The following is a 16,751-nucleotide window of genomic DNA, read 5'->3' as shown; positions in this document are numbered from 1 at the left end:
CTGAATTCTAACATCCTCATCACACGTCACACTGCCATCCAGCTTAGTATCGTCAGCAAACTTGCTGATGTTATTCTCAATGCCTTCATCTAAATCATTGATGTAAATCGTTGATGTAAACAGCTGTGGTGCCAATACTGAGCCCTGTGGCACCCCACTAGTCACCACCTGCCATTCCGAGGGATATCCAGGGATATCAGATAACATGAAAGGATAGGCAGGAAGGTAAGGGAGGTGAGGTAGTGCTCTTAATTAAAGATGAGATCAGGGTGTTAGTGAGAGACTATATACTATCTAAGAAGCCGAATGTTGAATCCATTGGGTAGAGATTAGGAACAGCAAAAGGAAAAAAAATCACTAGTGGGAGTTGTCTATTGGCCACTGAATATTAATATTACAGTGGGACAGGCAATAAACGGAGAAATATCTGAGGTATGTAAGAACTGAACAGCAGTTATCATGGGGGACTTTAACTTGCACATAGATTTGGTGTATCAAGTTAGTTGAGGGAGTCTTGAGGAGGAATTCACAGAATGCATCCATGATGGCTTTCTTGAACAGCATGTTACTGAACCTACATGGGAACATGCTATCTTAGATCAGGTCCTGTGCAATGAGACAGGTAAAATTAGTGATCATATAGTTATGGATTGTCTTGGAAAGAGTGATCCCAGTATGACTGAGTTTCTCATTCAAATGGAGGGTGCAATATTTCAATCTAAAACCAGCGTATTATGCCTAAACAATGGAGACTACGATGGGAAATCTGGCTACTGTGGACTGGGAACACAGGCTATATGGTGAGATGGTTGAGGAACAGTGGAAGACTTTTCACAGTTCTCAACAAAAATATATTCCAGTTAAAAGCAAGGACACTAAGGGTGGGAAGAGCCAACCTTGGATAACTAAAATAAAAGAAGGCATCAAACTAGAAGCTCGTGCATACAAAGTCACCAAGAGTAGTGGGAAACTGGAAGATAGGGAAAACTTTAAAAAGCAACAAAGAACCACTAAGCGAGCAATAAAGAAAAGGAAGCTAGATCTTGAAAAAAAACTAATGCAAAATATAAAAATGGATAGTAAAAGTTTTAATAATTATATAAAGTGGGACAAGGTGGCTAAAATGAATGTAGGTCCCTTGGAGGATGAGAAGGGGGAATTGATATTGGGTAATGACGAAATGGCGGAGGCTTTGAATGACTATTTTGTGTCAGGTTTCGCAGTGGAGGACACATCTAACATGCTGAAAAGAGATATTATGGATGCGATGGGAGGTGAGGACATTGATACAATAGCTATCTTTAAAGAGGTAGTGCTGAGCAAACTTGTGGGCTTGAAGATAGATAAGTCCCCTGGTCCTGATGGGATGCATCCCAGGGTACTAAAAGAAATGGCAGAAGTTATGGTAGAGGCTTTGGTGATAATTTACCAAAATGATCTGGATTTTGGACAGGTCCCAACGGTATTGGAAGATGGCAAATGTCATGCCACTGTTCAGCAAAGGATGTAGGCAAAAGGCAAGTAACTATAGGCCAGTTAGTTTAACATCTGCAGTTGGTAAAATGCTTGAAGCTATCATTAAAGAAGAAATATCAAGGCATCTGGAAAGAAATGGATCCATCAGGCAGATGCAGCATGGATTCAACAAAAGCAGATCCTGTTCGACATACTTACTGGAGTAAGTTTGAGGATAGAGGATAAAATGAGCGCAGTGAATAGAGGTGGACAGATGGACGTTATTTCCTTGGATTTCCAGAAGGTGTTCAATAAGGTGCCACTTAAAAGACCTATCCATAAGATAAGGATGTATAGAGCTGGGGGCGATGTATTAGCATGGATAGAGGATTGGTTAACTAATAGAAAGCAGGGAGTTGCGATACATGGGTGTTGCTCTGGTTGGCAATCAGTGGTGAGTGATGTGCCACAGGGGTTGGTACTGGGCTCACAACTGTTCATGATACAGATTAACAATATGGAAGGAGGGACCAGGTGTAGTGTATCTAAGTTCGCTGATGATACTAAGTTGAGTGGAAAACCAAATTGTACAGAAGGTAAGGAGAGTTAGTGAGTTTTTAAGTTAGGTGATGTGAGTGGACAAGGGTCTGGCAGATGGGGTACAATGTTGCTAAATGTCTACTTTGGAAGGAAAAATGAAAGAGGAGATTATTATTTAAATGGTAAAAATTGTAGCATGCTGCTGTGCAGAGGGACTTGGGAGTGCTTCTGCAGGAATCACAAAATGTTGGTTTGCAGGTGCAGCAGGCTATCAAGAAGGCAAATGGGATGTTGGCCTTCATTGCTAGAGGGATTGAATTTACGAGCAGGGAGATTATGCTGCAATTGTACTGGTGAGGCTGCATCTGGAGGACTGTGCATTTCTGGTCTCCTTACTTGAAGAAGGATATGCTGGCTTTGGAAGCGGTGCAGAGGAGGTTCACAAGGTTGATTCCAGAGATGAGGGGGTTTGACTATGAGGACAGATTGAATCACCTGGAACTGTACTCGTTGGAATTCAGAAGAATGAGAGGAGCTCTTATAGAAACATATAAAATAATGAAAGGGATAGATAAGATAGAGGCAGGGAAGTTGTTTCCACTGGTGGGTGAGACTAGAACTAGGGGACGCAGCCTCAAGATTTGGAGGAGTAGATTTAGGGTGGAGTTGAGGAGAAACTGCTTTTCCCAGAGAGTGGTGAATCTGTGGAATTCTCTGCCCAATGAAGCAGTGGCTACCTCAGTAAATATATTTGAGACAAAGTTGTATAGATTTTTGCATAGTAGGGGAATTAAACATTATGGGGAGCAGGTGGGTGAAGATGAGTCCATGGCCAGATAAGCCATGATTTTATTAAATGGCGGAGCAGGCTCAACGGGCCAGGTAGCATATTGCTGCTCTTATTTCTTACATATTTATGACGGAAGTTGATAGGTTCTTGATTTATCAGAGCGGGTGAGGTAGGAAAATAGGGTTGTGGGGAAATAATAAATCAGCAGATTCAAACTGGCTTATTTTGCTCTTATTCCTTCTGGCTTTAGTCTTGATTTTTCTTCATTAATTTTTGTTATTCATTGATTTTTTAAATATATTCTGTTCAATTTTTTCCTGCTCCCATTTTAATATAGACCAAAATTAAACACTAAATTGCTTTACTACTTACTGAGGTATAGTAAATAACTCTCTTGCATACTATTCATATTGATTAACTCATTTCAGTAATGGATTGAGATAGCATAAGGTAATTCAGATTAAAGTTCCAGAGATATTGTCTACCTGCATTGCACTAAGGTGCAAGGGCATAACAAGCAGATTGTCCATTGTCCTAGGGAACTGTTTAATTATAACAGTGGGACTAAAGTTGTCCTTCAACCTGATTGTAAATGCCTTCAAACATTTGTATCTTCTCCCCGACTGGGAGGGGGAAGAGGAGAATGTCTTGGGTGGGTGGTGTCTGATTAGGCTTGCTGTTTTACCAAGGCAGCACAAAATGTAGATAGTCCATGGAGCTGAAAAACTCTGAAGCTTTATTAGGTAATGGGCAGAACAGTTAACACACCAAGCCATGATGCATCTGGATACGATGTTTCTTGTAGTGCATGGATAAAAAAATAGTGAGGATTAAAGGCAACATGACAGATTTCTTCAGCACCAATTTGAGGAAGTAGTGCTGGTGAGCTTTCTTGGATATGGCATATTCGTGGTTGGACCTAGTTCAAGTTTATTTTTATCTGACTACATATATACAATCAAATGAAACTACATTCCTCTGAACCTCAGTGCACCCACAATACACTTACCATAAGTTAATAAAATTTAATTTAAAATAGATGCGGTGCACAGCATAGGTAAACTGAACAGCTCACTGTCTGAGTGACAAGATCAGGACAAGTTACTGATCATGTTCATCCCTAGGAGCTTGAAACTCTTGACATTCTCATCCTCAGCACCATTGATGTAAACAGGAGCATGTGCAGCACCCCCTCTCTGTGGTCAGCAACCAGCACATTTGTTTTGCTCGCACTGGGGGACACCATGACACCAGGTCACTGGGCTCGGTTGTGTATTCAATATTTCAGTAATTGATGTTCCGCTCCATGCCTTGTGGTGCATCGGGCGACAATCTTGCCGCTCCTTTAGTCTATTAATTATGAGGCCAAGTTTCCAGCTTGACACTCAACCTAGCATGGATGGAAAGTGTGCAAGGAGCTGGCAGGATTTGAACCCAGAAACACTCAGCTTGACGTCTGGTATGGATACCACTACACCACAGCTGGCTTATTTCAGTAATATTTGCATAATATTGTAAATACTTAGATTAAGCATTCTTTGTTTATGGGTTATATGTAAATGCTCGTGAATGGCACTACCACCCCATACATGAGTGCCTCACCAAAGAGAAACTAAGTGACCACATTTCCCCAGGATCCTGTACTTTTCTTCCAATTAATTTCTAGAGTTTCCAAACAGAACAGTAGCAATGTATAAGTATTAAAGTGAACCTGAGATGACTACCGACCTGTTGAAGCGCAGCATTGTCTTATTATTTTGTAAGGGAGAAAGACGCTTGGGTTAAAAAAAAAAGCACAACATGTGTTTCTTCGAAAGGGAAGAGATATGGTTGAGTTAGAAATGGTAGAAAATAGACAACATTCATAAACACTGAGTACCAGGTGATAATAATCATGAGTAAAAAAAGAGCAGAAATTGCCAGTTACATCTGAAAGATGAACACATTTGATTGCACAACAGATAATTGGATGATGTATATTGAACAAATTGAGTGGTAAATAAAGCATATAAAGTCAAGTCAAGTCACTTTTATTGTCATTTTGACCATAACTGCTGGTACAGTACATAGTAAAAATGAGACAGCGTTTTTTCAGGACCATGGTGTTACATGACACAGTAAAAAAACTAGATAGAACTACACAAAACAAAACAACACAGAGAAAGCTACACCAGACTAAAGACCTACCCAGGACTGCATAAAGTGCACAAAAACAGTGCAGGCATTACAATAAATAATAAACAGGACAATAGGGCAGTAAGGTGTCAGTCCAGGCTCTGGGTATTGAGGAGTCTGATAGCTTGGGGGAAGAAACTGTTACATAGTCCGGTCATGAGAGCTCGAATGCTTCGGAGCCTTTTCCCAGACGGCAGGAGGGAGAGGAGATTGTATGACAGGTGCATGGGTTCCTTTATAATGCTGTTCCCTTTGCGGATGCAGCGTGTAGTGCAAATGTCCGCGATGGCGAGAAGAGAGACCCCGATGATCTTCTCAGCTGACCTCACTATCTGTTGCAGGGTCTTGCGATCCAAGATGGTGCAATTTCCAAACCAGGCAGTGATGCAGCTGCTCAGGATGCTCTCAATACAACCCCTGTAGAATGTGATGAGAATGGGGGGTAGGAGATGGACTTTCCTCAGCCTTCGCAGAAAGTAGAGATGCTGCTGGGCTTTCTTTGCTATGGAGCTGGTGTTGAGGGACCAGGTGAGATTCTCCGCCAGGTGAACACCAAGAAATTTGGTGCTCTTTACTATCTCTACCAAGGAGCTGTCGACGTTCAGCGGGGAGTGGTCGCTCCGTGCCCTCCTGAAGTCAACAACCATCTCTTTTGTTCACATTCCGAGACAGGTTGTTGGCTCTGCACCAGTCCGTTAGCTGCTGCACCTCCTCTCTGTAAGCTGACTCGTCGTTCTTGCTGATGAGACCCACCACGGTCGTGTCATCGGCGAACTTGATGATGTGGTTTGAGCTGTGTGTTGCTGCGCAGTCATGGTTCAGCAGAGTGAACAGCAGTGGACTGAGCACGCAACCCTGGGGAGCCCCCTGTGCTCAGTGTGATGGTGTTGGAGATGCTACTCCTGATCCGGACTGACTGAGGTCTCCCAGTCAGGAAGTCTAGGATCCAGTTGCAGAGGGAGGTGTTCAGGCCCAGTAGGCTCAGCTTTCCAGTCAGTTTCTGAAGGATGATTGTGTTGAATGCTGAACTGAAGTCTATGAACAGCATCCGAACGTATGTGTCTTTTTTGTCCAGGTGGGTTAGGGCCAGGTGGAGAGTGGTGGCAATGGCGTCATCTGTTGAGCGGTTGGGACGGTATGCAAACTGCAGTGGGTCCTGTGTGGGGGGCAGCAGGGTCTTGATATGCCTCATGATGAGCTTCTCGAAACACTTCATGATGATGGATGTAAGTGCAACGGGACGGTAGTCATTTAGGCAGAACACTAAGGACTTCTTCGGCACGGGGACAATGGTGTCAGCCATGAAGCACGTTGGAATGGTGGTGCTGCTCAGGGAGATGTTGAAGATGTCAGTGAGAACATCTGCTAGCTGGTCTGCACATCCTCTGAGCACTCTACCAGGGAATAGCCAATCAAAAGTGAGTTTTAGTGTTACTGAGTGCAATAGGTGGAAAGCACAGAGTTTGCTTAGAAGTTTAACTGTTCCAACCAAACCAGCCAAAATGAACTTTGCTGATATCATGAATGTAAAGCAGGAACACTTAGAACCAAAACTATTGTTGATTGTAGAATGCGTTAGGTTTCATATGTAGAATCAAAAAGAAGGGGTGTTCATTTCGGTTTCTGTTCCTGAATTGAAGAGATTGTCTGAGTTGTCAGTCCAGTGATGGGCTTAGTGATGCACTGAGAGATCATTTAGTTTGTGGATTCTTACAAGAAAGCATTCAAAAATAGCTTCTAACTGAAGTACAACTCACATTGAAAAGGATAGTTGAAATTGATGTATCAATGTGAAGAGCAGCCAGAGATGCAGTTGAGTTGTAGTCAGGAATGAAAGTGAGTGCAAACAAAATTGCAACATCTGAACAAAAACCTTTTGCCATTGTGGCAGGGGCTTGCATACACCAGACCAATGAAGATTTAAAGGCAAAACTTGCAGAAAATGCAATAAAGTAGGACACACACAAATAACATGTCTGGCAGACAAATATAAATGGACTACACAGGGAAGAGAAAAAGATAGAAAGTCAACTTGCAGTTTCTTTCTTTTTCAATATTTTAATTTTCTTACATAAAAGAATACAGGGTACCATAAGATATATAATATATATTGATTAAATATATTGAAATCACAGATGAGGTGTAATTACCCCATATTCATATAGATTCAATCTAAATATAAAATTGAAAAGAAATAATTTAATTATGCAAAAAATTTAAACCCACTACAGTACCAGAAAAAAACAGCTGTCTGGTTAAAAAAAAAGAAAAGGAAAACATCCTTAACATATAGTAAAACATACTATCAGCCAACATCTGTGCTTAATAGCAAATCAAAGGTTTTGAAAGTAATTCAGAAAAGTTCCCCACAAAGTTAAAAAATCTTGTCTAGGTTCAGAAATTGAACAGTGAATCTTCTCTAAGTTTAAGACATAACATCATGTAACCAATGAGTATGAGTAGGCAGGGTGGCATCCTTCCACTAGAGCAACAATGTCCTCCTGGCTATAAGAGAAATAAAGGCCAAAATATGCAAATCGTGTGTCTGCAAAATAATATCATTTCCTCCAACAATACCAAATAAAGCAGTCAAAGGATTAGGTTCCCAAAGATTTAAAATTAAAAATCTTTGGGAACAAGATTTACAGATTTCAATTTCTGAAGCCACTTGGAATGAAATTTTTAAATTGGTTAAAACCTCATCGTTATGTGCCTGTCACTTCCTTCTACAATTTAAAGTGGTTCATAGAGCCCATATGTCTAAAGATAAGCTGTCTTGCTTTTATTCGGATATATCTCCCTATTGTAATAGATGTAATAATGGAGAAGCTTCACTAATCCATATGCTTTGGACTTTTCTGTGTCTTGAAAAATACTGGAAGGAAGTATTTCAAACTTTTTTGGTGCTTTTTAAATTTGCAGTTTCAAAAAGAACACTGATCTGCATGCTGTTGATGAAAAATCTGATAATGATGAGACTGACACAGGACTCTGTAGCCCTAAAATTTATAATGTGAAAATTAACAAGAGACAAGCAATATAGCTTACGCCAAATGCGAAGAGCAAATTAATTAAAGTGGAATTTGACACTGGCTCGGCTGTTTCAATCATTCCACAAAATGAGTTTGAACAGCATTTTAAAGATACTGAACTGAAGCCTGCAGATATCCAAGTAAGACCTTAAACGGGAGAAAAGTTAACTCCTGTGGAAGTGACATTCTTAACAGTGAAAAACAACAACTAACAAGCTACATTGGGCTTGTATGTGTTAAAAACAAGAGGGACAGCATTGTAAGATGGCGATTGGCTGAGACAACTACAACTTGATCGGAGATCCATCCTTTATTTGTATGCCACATCTCCTGCTATATAGTCCATTGTAAGTGAATTAGGAAAGGTACTAGATTATGCACATTAGTGTTCAAAGATGGCGTTGGAAAACCCAGACATATCAAGGGTAAAATATTGTTAAATGAAAATACCTCACCCAGGTATTACAAAGCCCATCTAGTTCCTTATACTACTTATGATAAAGTAGCCAGTGAGCTAGATCGCATGGAGGCTGAAGGAATTCCTTCCAAAGCTGAATGCAGCCCACAGACTATGCTAGTGGTCCTAGTAGCCAAGAAGGATGGGTCTGTAATGATCTGTGATGATTTTAATGTAACCATTAACCCAGTATTGAAAGTAGATCAATGCCATCTGCCCAGAATAGAAGATATCTTTGTAAACCTTTCTGGAGGGAAAACTTCAGCAAAGTGGACTCAGCTGAGACCTAAACGGAGGAAGAATCCACGATGTTTCTCACCAAAAACACTCACAAAAGGCCTTATCTCTGTAATAGGCTTATTTCTGGAGTAGCATCAGTACCTGCACCCTGGCAGAAAGCTATTGACCAGGTGTTGCAAGGCTGTCCAGACACTCTGTGTTACCTGGATGACATAATTGTTACTGATGATGATGACACAGAGTATCTCCAAAATCTCAAGATAGTGTTAAAAAGATTGGAAGATTATGGGCTCAGAGCACAAAGCAACAAATGTGTATTCTTTAAGTATTCTACTGCGGTCACACCACTGATGCACAAACATGACACAAGTGTGCTGAGAAAATTCAAGCAGTGGTGGATGCCCCAAGGCCAAAGGACATGTCACAATTGCAGTGCATTTTAGGACTTGCCATTTACTATCACAGGTTCCTGAGAAGCCTGGCTGCCAAGCTGCACCCCTTGAACTCATGACTACAGATTGGGAAGAAGTGACAATGGACAAAGCAATAGACAGTAGACAGTAGATGCAGGAGTAGGCCATTCGGCCCTTCTAGCCAGCACCACCATTCACTGTGATCATGGCTGATCATTCACAATCAGTACCCTGTTCCTGCCCTCTCTCCATTTCCCTTGACCCCACTATCTATAAGAGCTCTATCTAACTCTCTCTTGAATGCATCCAGAGACTTGGCCTCCACTGCCTTCTGGGGCAGAGCATTCCACATATCCACCATTCTCTGGGTGAAAAAGTTTTTCCACATCTCTGTTCTAAATGGCCTACCCCTTATTCTTAAGCTGTGGCCTCTAGTTCTGGACTCACGCATCAGCGGGAACATGCTTCCTGCCTCCAGCGTGTCCAATCCCTTAATAATCTTATATGTTTCAATCAGATCCCCTGTCATCCTTCTAAATTCCAGTGTATACAAGCCCAGTCGCTCCAATCTTTCAACATATGACAGTCCCGCCATTCTGGGAATTAACCTTGTGAACCTACACTGCACTTCCTCAATTGCAAGAATGTCCTTCCTCAAATTTGGAGACCAAAACTGCACACAACACTCCAGGTGGGGTCTCACTAGGGCCCTGTACAGCTGTGTGAGGTTTTCCAAAAGGCAATTAGATATTGTACTCACACATTATGATCTCCATCGTTCAGTGAAGATTGCTTGTGAAACATTGTCTTATGGTATAGATGCAGTCATGTCACATGTTACGAGTAATGGACATGAATGCTCCATAGACTTTGCATCAAGTTCCCTTGCTGCTGCAGAGAGAAATTACACACAGATTGACAGAGAGGCCTTGAGTCTGGGGTGGGCTGTAAAACGTTTCAACCAGTACTTGTATGGGAGAGGGTTTACTCTCATTACTGATCATCAACTACTAGCGTCCATTTTCAATCCACAGACAGGTGTTCCACTAACAGCAGCAGCACGAATACAGAGACGAGCTCTGTTTCCTGGAGAGCACAATTACAAGACTGAATTCAGGAGGATGACTAATCATGGAAATGCTGATGGATTGTCCTGTTTGCCCTTGGGAAAGGAAATACTTGAAATATTTGCAAAAGTGGACAGTCTTCTTGATGAAGTCTCTCTATTACAGCAGGGACCAGAAAAGCCTCCACAGTCTCTCAGTTCTACATGGCAACCCAATATGTCATTCCAGAATGTGCAGCAGAAATTCCAGTTCCCCTACTCTTACTAGCGCTGGGACAAACCTGCCCTTGATGGAGGTTGCCTTATGTGGCGATTGAGATCTGTTTTACTATCCAAGCTGAGAACTGAAGTGTTGGAAGAGCTACATGCTGGTCATCCAGGCATGGTCAAAATGAAAGCATTGGCTTGAAGCTTTGGTGGCCTGGGATAGATCAGCAGATCAAGCAGCTTGCCATTTACTGTTTAGATGCCAACACATCCAGAAGATGCCAAGAACCCTGGGACTGGCCCTGGCAGGGGATTCTTGTGGATTTTGTTGGATCATTCATTGGCACAAATTTCTCAGTAGTAGTGGATGCAGCTACAAAGTGGCCAGAGGAGTTTCCTGTAGCCTCAACTACAGCCTCACACACTGCTGATGTGTTGAGAAGCATCTGCCCGACCGGTGTTTCAGAACTCTAAGTCAGTGACAATGGACCTCAGTATGTTGTGGAACAGTTTCAGACATTCCTGAAAATAAATGGAGTATGACAGGTTACATCTGCACTGTGCCACCCAGCTGTAAGTGGCTTGGCAGGAAGGTTTGTCTAGAGTCTAAGCAATGCACTGTAAGCAATGTCAGTAGAACACACTACGCTGAAGCCGAGCCGGACAGTTTCCTTCTTGTATCTCACAAAGCGGCACACTCCACAACCAAAGCTCACCTGCTATGCTGTTCCTGGGTTGTCTCTTGCACTCATGTGGATCTCCTCAATCCCAATATGAGGAGGAGTGTGCTGGACAAACTACTGAGACAAATTGAGGGCTCCTTCTGTGCCTATCAAGTTGTTCACTCAGCTAGTCCCAATTTCTGGTGTTTGCCCCACTTAGGCCTGTCCATCTGTGTACCTATCCATGTAAACATAGCAATCCTTTTTAAATGATGCTGTTGTTTGTGCCTCAGCTATTTGCTCTGGCAGCACACTCCATGTACTCTCCACTATCTGCATGAAATGTGTATCGCTTAGGTCTCTCTTAAATCTTTCTCTTCCCTCTATAAACACATGACCCCTAATCTTCAACTCCCCTACCCTGGGGAAAAGGCTGTTACCATCCACCTTATCCATGCCTGTCCTAATTCTAAACACCTTACATAAAGTTGTATCTTATTCTCTTGTATTCCAAGGAATAAAGACCTAGTCTGGCCAACAGTTCTCCTATCACATGGGTCCTCCAGTTCTGCCAACATCCTTGTAAATCTTTTCTTTAGTCTTCCCCGTTTAACCGCTACTTTTCAATAGCGGTGTGAGCAAAATTTATCCAGTCCTCCAAGTGACTTGTACATCTGCCATATAATGTCACAGTCAGTTCCCTGACGGAGGTTTACAAGTAGATGGATGTAACATGAATGTAAGGAAGGACAAGTCAGTGAATGGGTACAAATGCAGACAAGGCAAAGAGTTAAATTGTACCACAGAGGCAAAGTTCAAAAGGGTGAAGAATGCAGAACTGAAGGTGCTGTGCTTAAAGGTGTGCAGCATTTGGAATATGGTGGACAAACTCGTGGCGCAGTTAGAGAGTGGTTGGTGTGACGTTGTGGGCATCACTGAGTTATGGCTGAAAGAAAGCCATAGCTGGGAGCTCATATACTTTGTATCAAAAGAACAGGCAGGCAGGCTTAGGCGGTGGTGCGGTCTGTTGGTAAGAGATGGATTTACATCTTTAGAAAGAGGTGACATAGGATCAGAGAATGTTGAATCTCTGTGGGTGGAGTTAAGAAACTGCAAGGGTAAAAAAAAGCATTGTGGGTATCACATATAGACCTCCAAATAGTGGCCAAGATATGGGGTTGAGATTGCAAAGAGAGCTAGAAAAGGCACGTAATAAGGGTAATGTCACAATTGTAATGGAGAACTTCCATATGCAAGGAGATTAGGAAAATCAGGTTGGTGTCGGATCACAAGGGGGGAATTTGTGGAATGCTTACAAGATGGTTTTTCAGAGTAGCTTGTGCTTGAGCCGACAAGGAGAATGGCTACCTTAGACTGGGTGTTGTGTAACAACCCAGATCTTCATAGAGAGCTTAATGTAAAGGAACCCTTAGGAGATAGTGATCATAATATGATTGAATTCATACTGCAATTTAAGAGGAAGAAGCATAAGTCAGATGTATCAGTATCACAATGGAATAAAGGGAATTACAGAGACATGAGAAAGGAGCTTGCCCAGGTGGATTTTCAGGAGGATACTGGTGGGGATGACGGCAGAGCAGAGGTGGCTGAGGTTTCTGGGAATAGTTCACAAAGCACAGGATAGATATGTCCCACAGAAGAAGTAGTTCTCAAATGGCAGGGGCAGGCAACTGTGGCTGACAATGAAAGTTAAAGACTGTATAAGAACCAAAGAAAGTGCATATGATGTAGAAAAAGTGAGTGGGAATTTGGATGACTGGAAAGTTTTTAAAATCCAACAAAAGGCAACTAAAAAAAACCACAAGAAAGAAAGATGAAATATGAGGGCAAACTAGCCAATAATATAAAGTAGGATACTAAAAGATGTAAAGGATAAAGGGAGGTGAGAGTTGATATTGGACCGCTGAAAAATAATGCTGGTGAGGTAGTAATGGGGTCAAAGAAATAGCAGATGAACTTAATAAGTACTTTGCATCAGTCTTCAATGTGGAAGACACTAACAGTGCGCCACAGGTCTGTGAGTATTAGGGAGCAGGAGTGAGTGCCATTTCTACTACAAAGGTAAAAAATGCTAGGGAAACTCAAAGTCTTAAGGTGGATGATTCACCTGTACCAGGTAGACTACGTCCCAGAGTCCTGAGAGAGGTTGCTGAAGAGATAACGGATGCATTGCTCATGATCTTTCAAGGATCACTTGACTCTGGCATTGTCCCGGAAGAATGGAGAATTGCAAATGTCACCCCACTCTTTAAGAAGGGAGGAAGGCAAAAAGTAAGTAAATTACAGGCCAGGTTGCCTAACCTCAGTGGTTGGGGAAGTGTTGGAGTCTATTATTAAGGATGAGGTTTCGGGATATTTGGGAGACTAATGCTGAAATAAGTCAGTCAGCATGGTTTCTGTAAAGGGAAATCTTGCCCGACAAACCTAGAAACATAGAAAAACTACAGTATAGTACAGGCTCTTTGGCCCACAACGTTGTGCCAAACATGTTCTTACAATGTTCGGCACAGCATTTACAATCTGTTCGAGTTCTTTGAGAAAGTAACGAGCAGCGTGGCCAAAGGAAAGGCAGTGTATGTCATTTAGTTGGATTTTCAAAAGACATTTGATAATGTGCCACACTTGAAGCTGCTTAACGAGATAAAATCCTATGGTGTTACAGGAAAGATACTGGCACAGATAGAGGAATGGCTGTTAGGTAGGAGGCAGACAGTGGGAATAAAGGGGGTCTTTTCTACTTGGCATCCCGTGACTAGTGGTGTTCCTCAAAGGTCAATATTGGGACCGCTGCTTTTCACATTGTTTGCCAATGATTTAAATAATGGAATTGATGGCTTTGTGGCAAAGTTTGCGGATGATATGAAGATAGGTGGAGGGGTAGTAGTGCTGAGGAAGCAATACAATTACAGCAGGACTTAAACAAATTGAAAGAATGGGCAAAAAAGTGGCAGATGAAATACAGTGTTGGGAAATGTACGATATTGCATTTTGGTAAAAGGAAGAATAGTGTGGACTATTAGCTAGAAGAGGAGGAAATTCAAACATCAGAGGTGCAAAGGGACTTAGGAGTCCTCATGCAAAACTTCCAGAAGGTTCATTTACCGGCTGTGTCTGTGGTAAAGAAGTCAGATGCAATGTTGGCATTTATTTCAAGGGAAATAAATATAAAAGCAAGGAGATAATACTGAAGCTTTATAAGACACTAGTCAGGCCACACTTGGAGTATTGTCAACAGTTTTGGGCCTCATATCTCAGAAAGGATGTGTTGTCATTGGAGAGAGTCCAGTGGAGGTTCATGAGAATGATTCTGGGAATGAAGGGGGTTAACATATGAGGAGCATTTGGCAGCTTTGGGCCTGTACTCACTGGAATTAAGTAGAATGCAGGGTATCTCATTGAAACCCACCAAATGTTGAAAGGACTAGATAAGGTGGATGTGGAGAGGATATTTCCTATGGTGAGGGTATCCAGAACTAGTGGGCACATCCTCAAAATTGAGGGGCGACCTTTCAGAACAGAGTTAAGGAGGAATTTTTTTAGCCAAAGAGTGGCGAATCTGTGGAATGCTCTGCCACTGACTGCGGTGGAGGCCGAGTCTGTGGGTATATTTAAAGCAGAATCTGATAGTTTCCTGATTGGTCAGGGCATCAAAGGATATGGTGAGACAGCAGGTGGCTGGGTTTGAGTGGGATCCATGATCAGCCATGATGGAATGGTGGAGAAGACTCGATGAGCTGAATGGTCTAATTATGGGTCCTATGTCTTGTGTTCTGACCATCTTCTACAAGGAGGTTTAGATGTTTCACTCCTGGACAAGCAGTCCTGAGGGACTACAGAGGTGATCAGAAGTGGGCACTTGGAAAGATTAAGGACAGGACTGGACCACTCTCCTACACAGTGGAGATTGTGTCTGATGTCATCTGGAGACGACACTTCAATGAGTTGAGGAGAGCAGAATCAATTGTTAGAGAAGAAATGTGTCCAGAGCTGTCAGAACCACTTCCAGCAGTCCCAGACAACCACCTCAGAGGAAGACTCAGAACCTGACATTGTTTCACAAGTCTCACCTACCAAGCAGACTGACTCCCCCACTCCCTCTTGTCGGGAGAGATGTTACCCCATAAGAGTAAGAAATTCCTCCAAGCGATTAAGTCTTTATGCCTCGAATCGACAATTTAAAATCTATTTTGCTGTGGATGTCTGTATGGTAGTTGCATTATATCCTGTACTCTAGTAGAAAAAGTATTATATTTACACTATTTCAGTAATATTGCAGATATATTGTTTGATTAAGCATTCTTTGTTTGTTTACATAATTCATTATGGGTTATATGTCAAAGTACATGGATGGCATACATCATTACGCTACCACATCATACGTGAGTGCCTCACTAAAGAGAAGCTAAGTACATGTCTCCCTGGAGCCCAGTGTTGTTCTTCTGCTTAATTTCTGAAGATACAAACCATAACAGGCTCCCTGTCTCCTCCTGTACTCCGGCTCACCGTTGTTTGAGATATGGCCACCATATTGATAGCCTCTGCAAATTTGATGGAGTTGGAGTGGAATTATACCTTATAGTCATGTATGTATGAGGAGTGGAGGACCAAGGATGCAGCATTGTGGAGTATCAGTGTTTAGGATAACTGTGGTAGAGTTGTTGCTGCCTATCCTTACTAATTGCGGTCTTTTGGTCATGAAGTCAATCTTGTTGAGTCCTGAGTCTAGGAGTTTAGAAATAGGTTTGCCTGGAATTATAGTGAACTGTAGTCAATAAACAAGAGTGTATTGTAGATATCCTTACTGTCCAGATGCCCAGATGCTCTAGAGGTGAGCGTGGGACCTGGGAAATACCATACCATCTGGTATGGGTGGGGGGCAACTGCGCAAGATCAAAGTAAGGCTTGTAAAATCAGTCAGCTCCATCATGGGTACTAGCCTCCGTAGTATTCAAGGAGTAATGCCTCAAAAAGATGATATCCATTATTAAGGACCCCCATCACCCAGGACATGTCTTCTTCTCACTGTTACCATCAGGAAGGAGGTATAGAAACCTGAAGGCACACACTCAGCGATTCAGGAACAACTTCTTCCCATCTGCCATCCGATTCCTAAATAGACATTGAACCCCTGGACACTACCTCATTACTTTTTTATTTTTTATTTTTTTTGCACTACTTGTTCTAACCTGTCTATTTAATAGACATACATATATACTTAATGTAGGAAACACACACAAAATGCTGGTGGAACACAGCAGGCCAGGCAGCATCTATAAGGAGAAGCACTGTCGAAGTTTCGGGCCGAGACCCTTCGTCAGGACTAACTGAAAGGAAAGATAGTAAGAGATTTGAAAGTAGTGGAGGGAGGGGGAAATGCGAAACGATAAGAGAAGACCAGAGGGGGTGGGGTGAAGCTGAGAGCTGGAAAGGTGATTGGCAAAAGGGATACAGAGCTGGAAAAGGGCTAGGGAGAAAAAAAGGGAGAGGGGAGCACCAGAGGGAGATGGAGAACAGACAGAATGATGGGGAGAAAGAGAGGGGAAAAAAGGGGGCAAACTAAATATATCAGGGATGGGTAAGAAGAGGAGGAGGGGCATTAACGGAAGTTAGAGAAATCAATGTTCATGCCATCAGGTTGCTCACCACCATTCAGGACTACCAAGCACATCTTTCCCTTCGCCCCTCTTTCTGCT

Source organism: Hypanus sabinus, chromosome 8 (assembly GCF_030144855.1).
Source record: "Hypanus sabinus isolate sHypSab1 chromosome 8, sHypSab1.hap1, whole genome shotgun sequence".
Taxonomy (NCBI): domain Eukaryota; kingdom Metazoa; phylum Chordata; class Chondrichthyes; order Myliobatiformes; family Dasyatidae; genus Hypanus; species Hypanus sabinus.
This window is presented reverse-complemented; position numbering follows the sequence as displayed.